At 46.2% G+C, this 15,514-nt stretch overlaps 1 protein-coding gene across 3 annotated transcripts in view; it reads left to right on the forward strand.

Moving 5' to 3' along the window:
- Nucleotides 1–15,514, forward strand: part of MTUS1 (microtubule associated scaffold protein 1) — a 1,716,559-nt gene that overhangs the window by 935,633 nt on the left and 765,412 nt on the right. The gene's annotated exons all lie outside the window — the stretch shown is intronic.

The raw sequence follows: 15,514 nt of genomic DNA on the forward strand, positions 1-15,514 counted from the left end.
CCTCAGACACACCCGGAAAGATAAGAGACGACCACAAGGGGGCACAATATTTAATAAAAGATAGTGGAAAGATCAACATATAACACACTTAAATACTGTAGCAACCAGCACCTTGTCACAACAGTGGCAGAGTGGGAGCTGGCACCACGTTGATTATGGAGGGGAGCCACCCTTGGCCAGTCTTTTCCCAGGCGTGGTGTGCCCACTCTGAGGCATCAGCCTGCTGGCCTTTGATTGGCCACCATATTTTGCATAGCGGCAGCATAAATGTATTAAAGGTGTGTGTGATCGAGAGTCATCCCTGCTCCTGCCATTACACTGGGAAACTGACAGTTGACAATTCGCGATCGCATTTATAATGTAGTTGATAGAAACAACTGATGAAGCACCACAGTGAATACTGTAATTGTGTAGCACACTCCTCAAGTATAGGTATGGACGGATGTGGACGATGGTGTTGGATCTTGTGCTTTCAAGCAGTGGCAGATCGAGAAGACTGGAAAATAGTGACATTTTCCCCTGAAGACCCTCTGCACTGATGCACCAGAGTGCAAAAACGGTCAATTTAGTTTATATGGAGCTTATTTAGGCTACAGCTTTTTTGTGTGCCAATAGAGAAGACATTGGCATTTTTAGTTTTTCCTACTAGGTGATCCTAAGCACCACCTATACATGGAAACTATTGCATTGGAGTACAGCTAGGAAGGTGATGGGATGTGTTGAGGGACACAAAACGTGTAGGTATTGTTTGGTTGTTTGTCCACCCATTAACTACCCACAGCCATGCTAATCCCCATGGCGATTCCACCCACTTTCTACTTCTACCCACTATAAGCGCATTCTCTTGGGATCTCTTTGTTCTACCTTTATCAAGAAGTAGCATTAACCTTTGGTTGAGATGCCTGTCAGTTATTTCAATTAAGTCTTCTGCAAATTAATGTCTTTATTGGATCTTTACATCCACTAATGGTGTAATGAAAATGTCTTAACCAAGTGTGCTTTCAGTCACTTGATGTATATGCAGTGTGCATGTCCTTCACTGAAGTTCTGTTAAAAGCAAGCATTGCCAAAGCCAACAGGTTAAATAATCATTTGCCAGGTACTTCTGTTATATGCACAGGTACTAGCATCATTTTACAGCCGCTGCCAATAATGGCCAGTTAGTACCATTACAGCAGTACCTGGAAAAAACCCATCCCTATCCTACACAGTCAAAACGTTTGGCATTGCCAATGCTTGTTCAGCGGTTGTAGTGGCTTTTTTGGAAAAGTAGACACTTTCCATTTGGCAAATGTACTACTCTCAAACTCATTTAGAAATTGCTACCAAACAAATCACCATGTGATCGAGGATTTATGATCACTGCCCACTCTGTAAATCACCACAAAATCACCTTGCACTTCCCGACACTGCATTTATGGAAGACTCGACTCCCGGTAGTTATTTGTCTTTTCAAGTTTTTCGATTTGCGATGCTCCATAGGCAAGTACACACCACTTCAAGACTGCAAATGCAAACAATCTCAAATGACAGCCCTTGGAGGTGCTGCTGGGCAGATGTGACGGTCCCCTAATACAGAATGAGTGGAGTGGAAAAGTGTGAGCTCTATGACTTTAGCCAGACTTGCAGTGATTTCTTCACCTGCGGGTGGTTTTGTCAGTTCCTGTATTCTGTGTATAGTTATTCACTATGAGCAATGCAAGACAGGTACTTCTTAATGGCCGGAGACCAGCATCCCTGGACAGCCCACCAGCAAACCATGTGAGTAGGCATTTATCCTTCAAAGTCAAAAAGCCATACTCCTCTGTATCTCAGCCAGACTCTTACCTTCTCATGTATGTAAAATGTGTGATGTTCGAAGGCTGGACTAACAATGCTGCCCTTGGTGCTTCTTCTATGGTTACAGATATGATGGACTTTGAGCCCGCTCTGCAGCACACTTGAACTTTATCTGGTTAAGAATCAGCACTGGTGTTTCTAAACAGTTATAAGGCACTTCATGAGCCCATGGGTCCCGGACTCCATGGGCCACTGGTCTGCTGCATACCAAAGGCCTAAAATGAGATCATAATAGAGGAGCCAGCCCAAGTACACGGGTCCAGTCAACCACCATGCAGGGAATAGGGCACTATCCAGAGAGGGTGAACATGTACACACTAAAGGGAGGGGTGGGTGGGGGCGGGGATATTCATTTTGATGGTCGGATAGAGGCATTATTACAAGTAAGAGGTATGCACGGAAACTGCAGAGGCACTGTAGAGAGGGGTATCAACAGCAACAGGGACAAGGGTATGACACAGAGATAGGGCAAAGGGCCAGTTTGGCTCACCTGATTAATCAGCTCCTTCTGCCAAGGCACTAGCAGAAAACTCTTCTTGTTCAGCGGCTGCCTGCACCGTTTTCTCCACGAAGTCCCTTTGAATATCGTGGGATGCCTGGTACTTGCTTCTAACGATGCACAGTAGACGGAGCAGAAGGGCACGTGGGGTGCTCCGTTCGTAATGCACAGGTACCAGCCATCGCTGCCACACCCATGATGCCGCTTGTGACCGAGGCCTGACCCGAGCCCAACCTTTACGGCGCCGCCTGGTCCCTGACTCTGCTGCTGCCGCCAGCCTGTAGACAGCGTACAGGGGACAGGGCTGGTGCCATCACAGGCAAAGCAAGGCTATACAAATGTAGTGTGAGTTAAAGCAACATTTTGCCGCTCTAACATTTTTCACGTATAGGCAAGTGCCTAACCTTGCCTCGTGATAGCACCGGCCCTGAGTACAGATCATGAATGGCGAGCTGTTACATTGTAGGCCAGTGATGTTTCTTCAGTTCATCTCGCTGCACAACAGTTTTTTCATCCATATTTCTCCCCTGCTCTTTTTGTGAGCATTCAATGCTTCAGTTCAGAAAAATAAATCCAAAGTTCAGTGAAGGACAGAAGCAGCAACTGAAGAATATCCGTGTTAACTGATCGTGAAATGTTAATCATCCTCATTTATTAGTGTCTGTAGTTCCTGGCAAAACGTTTTTTTATTTTAAATTATAATAAAATACACCTTTTTTAAGGCTTTTTGAAAAATCAACAAAAACAAGATTCCTTTGATACACAGGCAATCTCAAATCCTTCTTGCACTTTGGGAGTATTGCTGTGGTTAAAATAATGTAACTTCTGTCACTCTGGGGCAGTGATGTCAATGCTGCGTTAATATCCCCCCCACAGTCCAGTCAGGTGGTATACCAAATAAACCTCATTGCCTTCTAAAGAACGCTGCCAGAGTTCATCTGTGTCATCCGCTCTGCGGCCTTTGATCTCGTGGATCACTCCCTCCTAATCACCAGGCTGCGAGAGGTAGCAGGATGTTCCAATGAGGCTGCTCGGTGGGTGACATCCTTCTTGGGACCCCGCAACGCAAAGGTCCGGGTAGGCAGCTTAAGTTGCACTCTGGAGGCCATCTCTTGTGGGGTACCAAAGGAATCTTGTATCTCGCCGACTGTTCAACATTTATATCTTGCCCTTCTCGATGACCTGGGTGTGCAATATGCTAACTATGCTGATGACACCCAGGTCATCCTGAAGCTCTTGCGTATTCACGCACAGGACACAGCAACCATCAACATGGTCTATGGTACCATCCAGGCCTGGATGGCAACCAATGCGTTGGTTTTGAATAAAGACGAGACAGAGCTCTTGGTTGTTGCCACAGGGCCTTGCTGAAAACAGTATCGGCAGCCTTCCAAAACTTTGCCGGTTCCATTATTCCAGTGGCGAAAGTGTGAAGACCCCAGGAGTTGTGCTCGATGCCGAGCTCACCATGAACCCCATGTTGCCCTTATTTAGGCATCTTGCGGCTATATTAATAAACTCCTCAGCCACATCCGTCCATTCCTGAATCTTGGGAATATGACCCTTCTTGCCTCAGCACTGGTCAACTTACTCCTGGATTACTGTAACAGCTTGTTTCTGGGTACTTCCCAGGCAAACATGGCAGTACTCAAGGTGATTCAGAATGGTGCAGTCCAGGCCGTGAAGTGTCTAACCAGACGAGTTCACATCACTCGTGCCAGGAGGGAGCTTCATTGGCTCCCGGTGAAACATTGTGTAACACACAAGGTGCTAACGCTGAATCACAAATGCCTGTATCTGCATGCCCCTTCCTATCTTTGTTTTAAAAAAAAAAATTCTTATTGATTTTTTATATACATCATGTTAGTGTCATTTCACATCATGAAATTATACAACATTTCCAAAACCTCTTAAAAACTAGTTAAACTCCCAACTCCCCCCGGCCCCCGAGAAGCCGGTTTATAGTATTCCCAGTCCTTCATTGTAGACCTTAGCACACCCGCTCCATGCTCGTCTCATACTGACTAGGCCAAGCTTTTGCCCTCACTTTGACTGAACAATGTTACTGTGAGGGCTATCCACTGCTGTATATCCACTACAGGTTCAAGTTTTTGCTCCCCCATTGCCTTCTCCCACACCCCGGTTTCTACTGTTGCCCATTTCCGCAAGTCTTCCCACCATCTGTTAACACACTGTGCTTCGTCCGCTTTCCACCGCATAGCTATACTGCGCTTGGCCAGCACGTATATTAGATCTTTGATTTTGCCCATCGCTTTCTGTTTGATACATCTAAACCGTCCTAGTATGCATGCCTCCGGGGATTGTGTATCTAGGATGACGCCCCCTGGGGCAACTTTGTTCGCGATGTGCTTCCAAAAATCCTGTATGATGCTACATTCCCCAAACATATGTGTCATACCTGCATTTTCCTTTTTACGTTTGGGGCATGTCTGTACGCCTGCCCCTCTAAACTTGGCGATCGCGTCCGGCGTGAGATATGCCCTTTGTGTGATGTATATCTGAAGTAGCTGTAGTCTGGCATTCCTGGAGACTTTCTCGTGATATGAGACTGTTACCCCATTCTTTATCATCAAAGGACCTCCCAAGTTCTTTCTCCCACTCAGCTTTACATTTCAATTTTTCCCTCGAGTTGCACTCTATCAGGACCTCGAAGAGTCTGTATATGGCATGACCCCCCTCAGAGATTTATTATAGTTTCTATTTCCTCCCTCTTCATCATGTCTTCCATAGCAGTCAGCCACCTTCCCTTGATTGTGCTTAGTATAGCTTTGTGCTGTGGGAATTGTCACAACACCACAAGACTCCCATTGTGCTTGCACGCCATCCGTAGGCCCCTTTTATCTGTCATTACTGCCCCCAGAGGTATTTGTGGCGATATCTGGACTTTGATGCCCATTGTCCTACAGTTCAGTTGCCATATTTGTATACCTAATGCCACTAGTTGTGGGTAAGGACTTAACTCCTGTGGGACACCCATACCAGGTCTGTCAGGTGTAACTGTTTTGTTGCTGGCTGAAGGAGTGTAGTGTCCACTGTGGGCTCGTCTGCCATCCAATTTACAACATACTACAACTGGCACGCTAAAAAATACAATTCAAAGTTAGGGATCCTCCGCCATCCGTGTGCATCCGGTCTTTGCAATGTGCTGAGAGCAACTCTATGCCCATCTCCCTGCCACAAGAAACGTCTGCACTCCTTGTCCAGTTCCAGAAAGAATCTCTTTGGTATGTTATATGGGATGTTCCCAAAGCAGTGCATTAGTCTAGGGAGTGCTACCATTTTCAATAGGGCCGCTCTACCAGCCATAGACAAGGGCAACCTACCCAAGGACTGCATACACTTGATCAATCCCTCTTTTGCTTTATGGTGTTGTGTTCGTGTTCCTGCTTGGGATCATGATGTATATTTAATCCACGATATCTAAAAGAGGTCCTGCTCCACAGCAGAGATAGAACCCGCAGCCCTGTGTCGTCCATTGCCGCTAGTTGTGCCATCGGAAATGAGGTGGATTTGTTCTTATTTATTCCTATCCCTGTTAGTACACTCAAATTATCCAGAACATCCAGTATATATATACTGTAGGTTCTCTTCAGGGTTTTGTAACTAAATCAACATATCATCTGCATACATGGATATTATGTGTTTTACTCCATCAATGTCTGTTCTGGCATCACTATATTACTGCCTAAGGAACACTGCTATGGGTTCCACCACAATTATGTACTGCATTGGGGATAATGGACAAGCCTTCTTAGTACTCATCTGCAGCTCCCACCTATCCGAGTAAATGGCTCCCGTCCTTACCCTCGCCATTGGTTTACAATATATTAGTCTTACCCATTTCATGTAGTGGCCAGTTACCTTTTTAATCATGGTAGTATACAGCCAGTCCCAGTGCACTGACTCAAATGCTTTGTTCGCATCTAATGAAGCCACCGCACAGTGTTCTTTTCTATCTCTGGTACTGTTTGACATGATGCAGCCTTCTTTAGTTCCAGGAGATATTCCTGCCTGCAACATAACCAGTCTGGTCCGGGTGTATAATCTTTCTCATCACCTTCCGTAGTCTATCAGCCAAAATTGCTGTGAGTATCTTACTATCTTGCTTTACTAATGACAGGGGTTTGTAAGATCCGCAGTCGAGTGCATTTTTATTTGGTTTAAGGAGTGGGATGATCAAAGCTTCTCTCATGCTTCCAGATCCCTATTTCATATGCTTCGTTGTATACCTGTTGTAGAATCGGCGCCAGAGTACTGGTAAAATCTTTATAGTATTCCCCAGGTAAGCCGTCCGTTCCTGTGGTTTTGCCTGTGAGCAGAGACCTTATTGTAGCTAGCACTTCTTCTGCAGTTATGGGCTCTTCTAATATGCCTCTCTGTTGGTCATCTGGGCGAGGCAGGGTGATAAGATCCATTGCATCTTGTAGCTCTTTGTCCCTGTTCGCCTGAGAGTCATTATATAGCTCTCTGTAATACTCCTGAAATGCTGAATTGACCTCTGATTGTGTATTTACTACTACAGCCTCTGCCGTTTGAATAGAGTATATTGGAACCTTTTTATTATTGCTCCTATACAACCAAGCTAACATTTTACCAGGTTTGTCTCCTTGTGCATGGCGTCTCTCTAGTAATTTAGCGTAATTAAATTAACCCATCCTGTCCCATTGGGTCAGGCAAGTCTGTCGCAGTCTAATCTTCTCCTCCAGGTGATCTTCCCCGCAACTATTCCTCCTCTCAATGTCAGTGATTATTTGATTCAGTTTCTTCTATCGCTGCGGTTATAGCTTTCCTAACTCCCCCAGCAGTAGCTATCATCGCACCCCTAATCACTACCTTATACGCTTCCCAAAGTGTACCCACCTGCTTGACACTACCTTCATTAACTTTCATAAATTCTATTGTGCGTTTCCTAACATGTTCTCTAAATGCAGTGTCCAGCAGCGCTTCGCTCCTGAGTCTCCAGCTGGATATTGGCGGTTTTGAGGCAACAAACGGCAATTTGATCAGGAGAGGGGCGTGGTCCGAGAGAGTTCTAGCCTCTGCAAATTCAGTAATGTGTTCCTCTGATGTGAACAAATAATCTAACCTGGTGTACACTTTGTGTGTGGCAGAATAGTGAGAGTAACTCCTAACTCCATTATGGAGGGACCTGCATGTGTCCGTAAATTGAAATTGGGATAGGAGAGAGTTTAAGACTTTAGCTGGGCGGGTACTTGAAGTCTGATCGGTCTGTGGTGGGGTTTGGGGTACAGTTGAAATCTCCACCCCATATCATGACTCCATTCCTAAACGGTCCTAGCCTCTTGTATAGTGACTTAAAAAAGATCGTAGCATCATGATTGGGTGCGTAGGTGTTAACTATATGTACTTCTCTTTTTTCTAGCATACCTTGTACTATGACCATACACCCTTCATCATCCGCTTTAGTGTGTAGAACTTTCACTGGGATCGATGGGGCTATCCAAATAAGGACTCTTATTGCATATGCTGAGTAGGTGGAGAGGACGACCACCCGCCCCATTTTTCTGACAGGTTTTTCTGTTTGTTCATTCAAATGTGGCTCCTGCAAAAATGTAATCCCCACTTTGTCTTCTCGTGTACGTAATAACTCTGTCTTTTACCATAATTATTTAGGCCATGAATGTTCCAGGACATTATTTTGATGTCACTAGCCATTGTGGAATTGTTTTCCTGAGTTATTTAGGAGCTACAACCCTAATTACGGCATAGGCTTTTTCCCGAGTGTGGGCTACAATTTCTCCTAACAGTCTTCCCCTCCCTCCCATTACTCCCAACTCCCCATCCCCAACAATATAACCAAACTCCCTCAAACTGAAACTGTCCTGCGATGCATGCTTAGACCTCCCCACTTCCGCTCCTCAAAAGCCCAGTCTGTGGACTAGGCTCCTGGTGCCCAACGTGTGGGTGCGATACCGCACCCCAAGAAAAAGTGTGTGGGGTAGTAGAGGGACTTTCCCGGTAGAGTCAAGTCCACTAGTCTACTGTGTCTGATCCGTGATACTCCCCCGCCTCGTAGCTACTTTAGGCCGCAGAGTTGAAGTGTACACTCCGAGTCAGGCTATGTTCCACTGTAACTCTCCCCAGCCAGACCCTCAATTGATGCTAGTTCTTGCACGTACATCTATATGTTAGATGCTAGGGATCCTCCAGGCCATGCCCATATCCTGCGATTAATGGACTTCAGGTGCTGAAATCTGAGCACTGTCCATCCAGTCTTGAGCTTCGGATGGCATTTCGAAGAACAATGCCTTTCCGTTGTGGAGGAACTTCAATTTAGCTGGGTAAATTAACATGTATTTGAGACCAGCTTTTTTGAGTCTTTCTTTCATTGAGATAAATTGTGCTCGTCTTTTCTGTGTCTGAAAGGTATAGTCAGGGAATATCGCCAGCTTGGCAGAGGCTCTCTGTATGGTGCCCCCATTTCTGGAGAAGACCTGGATCTTCTCCCTGTCCTTTTAATTGAGGACCTTAGCAGTGATGGGCTTGGGTGGGGCTCCCTGTGGAGGTCTCCTTACTAGGGAGCGGTGCGCCCACTCTATGGTGAACCCTTGAGTTAGGTTTCCAGGGCCCAATTCTTGCAACAGTAGATTCTCTATGTAGTTAGTGGGGTCCGACCCCTCCTTCCCTCGGGTAGGCCCACTATCCTCATGTTGTTACGACACACCCTCCCCTCAGCATCCTCTTCTCTCCTCCAGCAGTTTTCCTTGTTGTTGTAGAATGTTCACTTCCATGGATGTTTGTGTCCTCACCGTGGCGTTTGCCTGCACCGGTTTTCTAATTTGCCATGCCAGTCCCTGCATATCTTGTCTCAATAGGCCAACGTTGATCCTGACTTCGTCTATTTTGGATTCCACGGTGGCTTGCAATGCAGCAATGGTATTTAGAATTTGCTGGGTTCCCATAGTCAATGGTTCCATCGGGCCCCTTAGTCTGTCCCACCTCCCCATCTTTACTTCTGTCATTAGCAGGGCTTTCCTGCCCTTTACAAAGGCCTCCATGGTGGTCTGTTTTCCTTTTGGTTTTATTATTTTTTTTGCTGCCATATTTTCCACTGTCTCCCATGACCTGACCAGCTTGATAAGGTGCACTCTGCAGCGTTTCCTTTCAGAGTTAGGGCATCCCCCCCTCCCCTGCACCCGAATTCTGTGTTAGGAGTCTCAGTGGTTGCGTTTGATGTCTAATACGCCTATTGCATAACCCTCAGTGCAGGTTGGAGACGGTGGAACATACACTGGAGGCAAGACTGGGGTGAGTCAGGTAAATCCCACCTATGCTGGCAAACGGTCCAGTCAACTGGTTAATCTTCACTTGTGGTTCCGCTGATCAGTGCTCTATCAGTTTTACTATATCATGAGCAGTTAGCTGTATTACATTGAACCACTACTGACCATTCAGCTGCAAGCACTTTGCTTAATGGGAGTGCTGTAGGGTTTATGCACTATGCATTTGCTAGCCTACTTCGCTTGGCTTGCTTGCAATATATCCAGAGGGAGTAGCAGATTTCCCAGGCTGTCTCCCTGAGGTCAGAGGGCCGCAATGCACCTCTCTGCACAACTTACTAGTTACTGTGCACTGCGGTTGGCTAACTCGTTGATAAAAGTGCAGGCCCCAATCAACCCCTTGCTAGTTCTCAAGGACCCCAGTGGTTTAGCAGGGGGACTCCTCACCCAGCTCCAATGCTTGTTGTGTCCTATGGTGGTGCAGGGAGATTTTGTTTATCTACCGGCTTTGCCCTTGTTGCAAGGCGCGGGGAGCAATATATGCTGTATGCAAAAGTTCTGTGTGCCCTGGGAGTTCAGGCAGTCCCCTCTCTCCTGCAGCTCCTTACCACACTGTTTGGCTTCCTCCCTCAGCTTCAGGAGGTATCCGGAGCGACGTTGCGTGTCTTCGGTTTAGTGAACCGCTGCCCCCACCTCCAGCGCCACTGCAATTAGAGTGTGACAACCTCCCTCTACACCAGTTCCAGCGCTTCTGGGGCTGTGCGTCGCACCAGTCCCGTCTGATCCAGCTGTTGGAGTTTGTTCAGCTCTCTGGCTGCTCTCCCATGTCTGGGGCCCAGGGCTTCCGCTTGCTTCCAACTCCCACCAGCAGATGGACTCCACTTGCTGTCGACGCTGTCCTCTGTTCGGGGATGCTTGTCTCCGTCTTCACCGCTGCTTGACTGGGCGTGTATCACGTGTAACTCGGCTAGGCTCCTCTTGTCATGCCGGCAAATGTTCTGCCTTGTAGCCTCGTTACCCCCCGTAGCTGCGGGCTGTGCATTATTCTTGACCCGACCTGTAACGGCACTGCTTGGAAGGCACTGAGACTCAGTTGTAGTTCTCCCTGACGGCCACCATTTTCTCCGGGCCGGTCACGATGAAAGGTGCTTTCCACACAGCAAATCTCACTGACGGGGCTCGCTGGGGCTTAATGAGTTGCACGCCCCGACTGCTGTAGTCATTATAAGCACAATTATCTGTTTCTAAAGCAACTCTGCAACTTTTGAAGCTCATCTGTGAACGGATCTGCATGTGACGGTTTCTTTGTTGGATTTCAAGAAAAAAGTTTTCTTTTCAACCTTGCATAAAGTGTCCTTTTCCAAGTTTGCTTCTCTGATCCAGCTTGGTTTTGGTTTGTGTGCACCCTGAGACCTATGGGTGTGTGGCGCGTTATAGAAATGAAAATAAACAAATCCTGGAGGTACCTATAGCTAGGAATGTCCTTCTGTGCCCATTAAAAAAAACGGACAGGTGCAGACGAGATGCTTAGCAGTTTTTATAAAACCACCCCAGCATTGAAGTAGTTTGTGTTCCTTTATTATCTGCTCCCCCCTTCTAGAGCCTTTTGTTATATATTCTACCACCATCTTTTCAGTTTTTTAATTTTTCACCATGCTGTCCATTTGCACATACATGATCACTGTATATCTCCTCCCCTTAATCCACCCTTTGGACATAGACACTTGTTCCTTGAAAGAGACCTCTTGTTTTACATAGGGGCAGGTGCATTAAGCACCCTGCCTCCTCCTACGGCCGTTGTGGCAGGAAAAACTCTGGTGCCCATCTTACATGTGGTATGAGAGAACAAACCTAACATGTGCCATTTGAGCTTTCTCTTCCTACACGTAACATTTCACCGTACCATGTACCTGCTCTTGTTCGGTGTCCTGATGGAATTCCTCTTCATTTACTAAATTTCTTCTCCCCCTTTTCACACCCACTGTTGCATGTAAATCACTGTTTTTTCTAAAAAAGCATATCACTAATATCAGTCCAATACTAATGCATATTAATATAACCACACTCCAGAAGGCATATATCTTTTGTCATCTGTTAATAAGAACACTGTTCTGCACTTTGCTTTCTCCATCCTCATTAGTTGGTCATCTAACTTATTGCTGAAAAAAAGTCAATGAAAGTTGGTGTATACTTCCCATCACGTTTCGCTCTGCCCCTCTTCTCCGGGGGAGCCAATGCTCTTGTCCCAGCGCACGTCAGTGAGATGGATCCATCCCCGACGAGTCTCTAGTTTAACCACTGTAGCAGTTGCGTAGACAACAGTGTGTGGACCAGAAAACTGCTGTCTTTCCACTTCCTGACATTATTTATTACATATACGCGGTCCCCAAGGTAAAGAGGTGCTGCTTCTGGAAAGTCCTTTTCCTGCTCATCCCTTTGCTCAGTCGGTACTCATGGTCTTACCTGCTGGGATATATACATAAGTGATTTTGTAAGTTCTCTTGTGAAATTCCTCCCCCAGAATATTAGTAACAGTACTAGGATCAGAAATTGTACATGTTGGAGATATAGGCGCATGCATTCTCCGATCAGTAAACATTTTATGAGGAGTCAAGTGATGATCTCCTCCAGACGAGTTGCATAAGGCAAAGAGTGCAAGAGGCAATCAATACAGCCAGGATTTACCAAGCATCTGTTTTAGCTTAGCCAAGCACTCTTTTAGTAACACATTAATTCTCTCCACCAAACCATTTGCCTGCGGCCGGTACACAGCCCATAGTCGTATCCCGAAAAGGGCAGTTATTTCCTTAATCAAATTGTTACCATTGTCAGCGCGAATTTCATCTGGAATCCCCCAACTTGGGAACACCTTGCGCACCAGGAATTTAGCCACTGAGCAGGCATCATTATGGGCTCATGGACCAGCCTCAAGCCAACGTGACAATTGACACACCACAACAAGCATGTACCTATACGCGGCACATCTGTTTTGCCTGTCGGCATAGTCAATATGCAAGTGCCGCAAGAGCCATTCTGGTCGTGGCAATGTTCCTTGTGCCACTCTTAAGGTGTGACCTTTCAAGAATCTCTGACAAATTATACAATTATGTACAAATTCAGACACATACTCCTACAAATTTGGCACAAACCAGTCCTCACTAATCCCTGAAGCCATGTGCTCTTTCACCACGTAGCCGGGTAGTGGAGCTGTTGCAGTGCCACATTCAACCGTTTTTTGGCATTGCCACGTTGCCTGCGCTATCGTGCCGCCAAATTAAATCAGTTGGTGACAGAGAGCACCCCCTTTTCTTCCATAGTTCTTTTTCCTTGTCTGGTACATCCTCTGTAATGCACTATTGGGGTTGCATTAAAGATGTTGCTTTTGTTTTTCTGAGCTTCCTTAAGTGCTTGGAGAAGCGGCCTGGTGTATGTGGAGTAGTCAAAAACCCATGCCCTGCAGTAATTGCATAAACCCAGGAACTGTTGCATTTCTTTTACTGTTTTTGGTTAGGGTGTTTTATGTATTGCCTCCATTCTTTCTGGCATTATATTTCTCCTTTCTGCTGATACACTGTGCCCCAAGTAAACCGCTTCCTTTTGACAATACTGCAGTTTCTCTTTGTCCACCTTGTACCCCTTTTCAGCCAGTAACATCAGTAATGTCACCAAGTCCTTTCTACACCCTTCTGTCGTGCTGCACACCAAAAGGTCATCCACATATTGTATCACAGTGCTTTCTACTTGCAAAATGCTCAAATCCATTTGTATTATCCTGTTAAATATGCTGGGTCCCTCGCAGTACCCCTGAGGCATTCTCCTGTGTTAGAATCTCGTCCAGTGATACGTAAATGCAGTGAGATACCTAGAGTCAGGATGCAGGGCGATAGAGCAGGAGTTCTTCAAATCCACTACTGTGAAGTAGTGGGCATCTGCTGAGGTGCTACAGAAAATTGTTGTGGGGTTTGAATCGAGGGGTTGTTATGCACCAATCCTGTATGAAGAGCCACACCCCTCCTTTTGATTTTTTGATCGGATAAGTTGCTGTGTTGCATGGCGAGCTAGACTCCTGTATAATGCCGTGCTGCCATAGGGCGTGCAATTTCTCATATATGCCTTGGTCTGCTTCTCGTGAAAGGGGTTATTGCTTTACTCGTGCTAATAGTGCTCCTTCCTTTATCTTAATGTGAACTGCCCCCACCCCTTTCAGTATTCCTACGTCATGAGGTCCTGTTTTCCACACATTCTTTGGCACTTTATCCAAATCCTCCTGCATGTATTGTGCTGCTTTTTCCACCAATGGTGTAATTTGGGACACTGCTCTTTCTTTTGCATGTACTGGACAAGGTATGCTTAGTTGAAGCACAATCTCCCCCTCCTCTCCATCTAGTTTAGCAAACAACTCTGTGTCAGTCACTCCAGTAAGTGTTAGTGTGGGATCAATGCACAATACCAATCGTCATTCGACATAGTTGTCGTCAGTAGCAACCAGTATAACAATTTAATTTCTCACTACCACTTCCTCAAGATATAGCAATGTGTATGTGCCTGGTGTAATGATGGAGGGGCACTGTGATCTGAACAAGTATTCATTTGGTAGTCAAACCTTCCCTTGTATCCCTGGTAGCCATCCTAGCAGTACTGTACCCCATACAGGAACATCTGTGTGTTTTTATCCCTCTCAATGTGCTGTGCACAGTAGGCTTGTATCAAGACTGCCACCCTGGCTGGATACATCCAGGTGGGGCGCATGCCATCCCTTTCTCTGAAAATGAAATTGCGGCTTTCAATTTTCTTAACAAATCTCTCCCCAATATGTTGATGGGCGTGTCTTTAAAATAGAATAATGGTGCTACTGTATGCTGCGTCCCTATTGTCAATGTTAAATCCTTTGTTAGAGGAACCTCTTGGATGATCCCCAAAAAGCCTTGCATGTCCAATCCCCTGTTAGATAATGGGAATCCATCTTCCTTTATACAGGACTGAGTAGCTCCCATGTCTATTAGAAAGGAAAAATCCCTTCATCCTATTTGAACTGCTACCTTGGGCTCCTCTTCAGGGTCTTCAGTTACTGCTAGGACAGGACACACTCATACTTCCTGTGGGCACCCCTAATGGGAAAGTGTATTGCCTGCGGATGTAAATGAGGCACTTCATTCTGCCCTAATATCATCACCTTCCCTTGTGTGAGTGTCTGCGCTGGTGCCTGTAATACGCTCGCCACACCCTGTGCAGTCCTTGCCTCTGTGTAGGCACAAACTGTCTGCATGGCCTGCACTTGCATCTGTTGCTGCGGCACCATTTGTACCTGTTGTGGTTGCACGTATTCCTGTGTGTATTGCAGTTGTGGCTGCATCCCGTCTTGCTGCACAGTTTGTGGAATGAGACGGCATGTTCGTGCAAAGTGACCAAAATCCCCACAAACAATTGTCCTCCAAATCGTGGCCCCATTCCCCTATATCAACATCCCTTCCTCTTGGGTTGTATCCCCTTCCCATCTTATATTGTCCTATGTATGGGGTTACTCCCCCTGCGTGCGCAAATCCAGGCTGCTGTGTGTTTATGAAGCCAGGCTGCTGTTGTACCTGCTGCATCCCCCACTGCTGATTGTATGGTACTTGTGTGTATCCCCCGTTGTGGTACTGTCGCTGCCCCCCTTGTTGGGCAGGTGGAACCTGTAGTGGTCCTGTGAGCACTGCGCCTTCCATGCTTATTTTTGCAATTTCTGCGCAAGTTTGTTTTCTGCTTTTACTACGTTGTCTACTGCCTCTGTCTTTTCCTGTTTCCTTTTGCAATAATGTACAATAGTCAATGGTATCTGAGGATATCCCTTTGCTTGTATCGCAACCCCCTTTTCTGGGGAAGCTTTTACATCTGTGGGGAGTCCCCTTACTAAAATGTGATAGGATTAAGGTAT

Source organism: Ambystoma mexicanum, chromosome 6q (assembly GCF_040938575.1).
Source record: "Ambystoma mexicanum isolate Mex_15411 chromosome 6q, UKY_AmexF1_1, whole genome shotgun sequence".
Classification (NCBI taxonomy): domain Eukaryota; kingdom Metazoa; phylum Chordata; class Amphibia; order Caudata; family Ambystomatidae; genus Ambystoma; species Ambystoma mexicanum.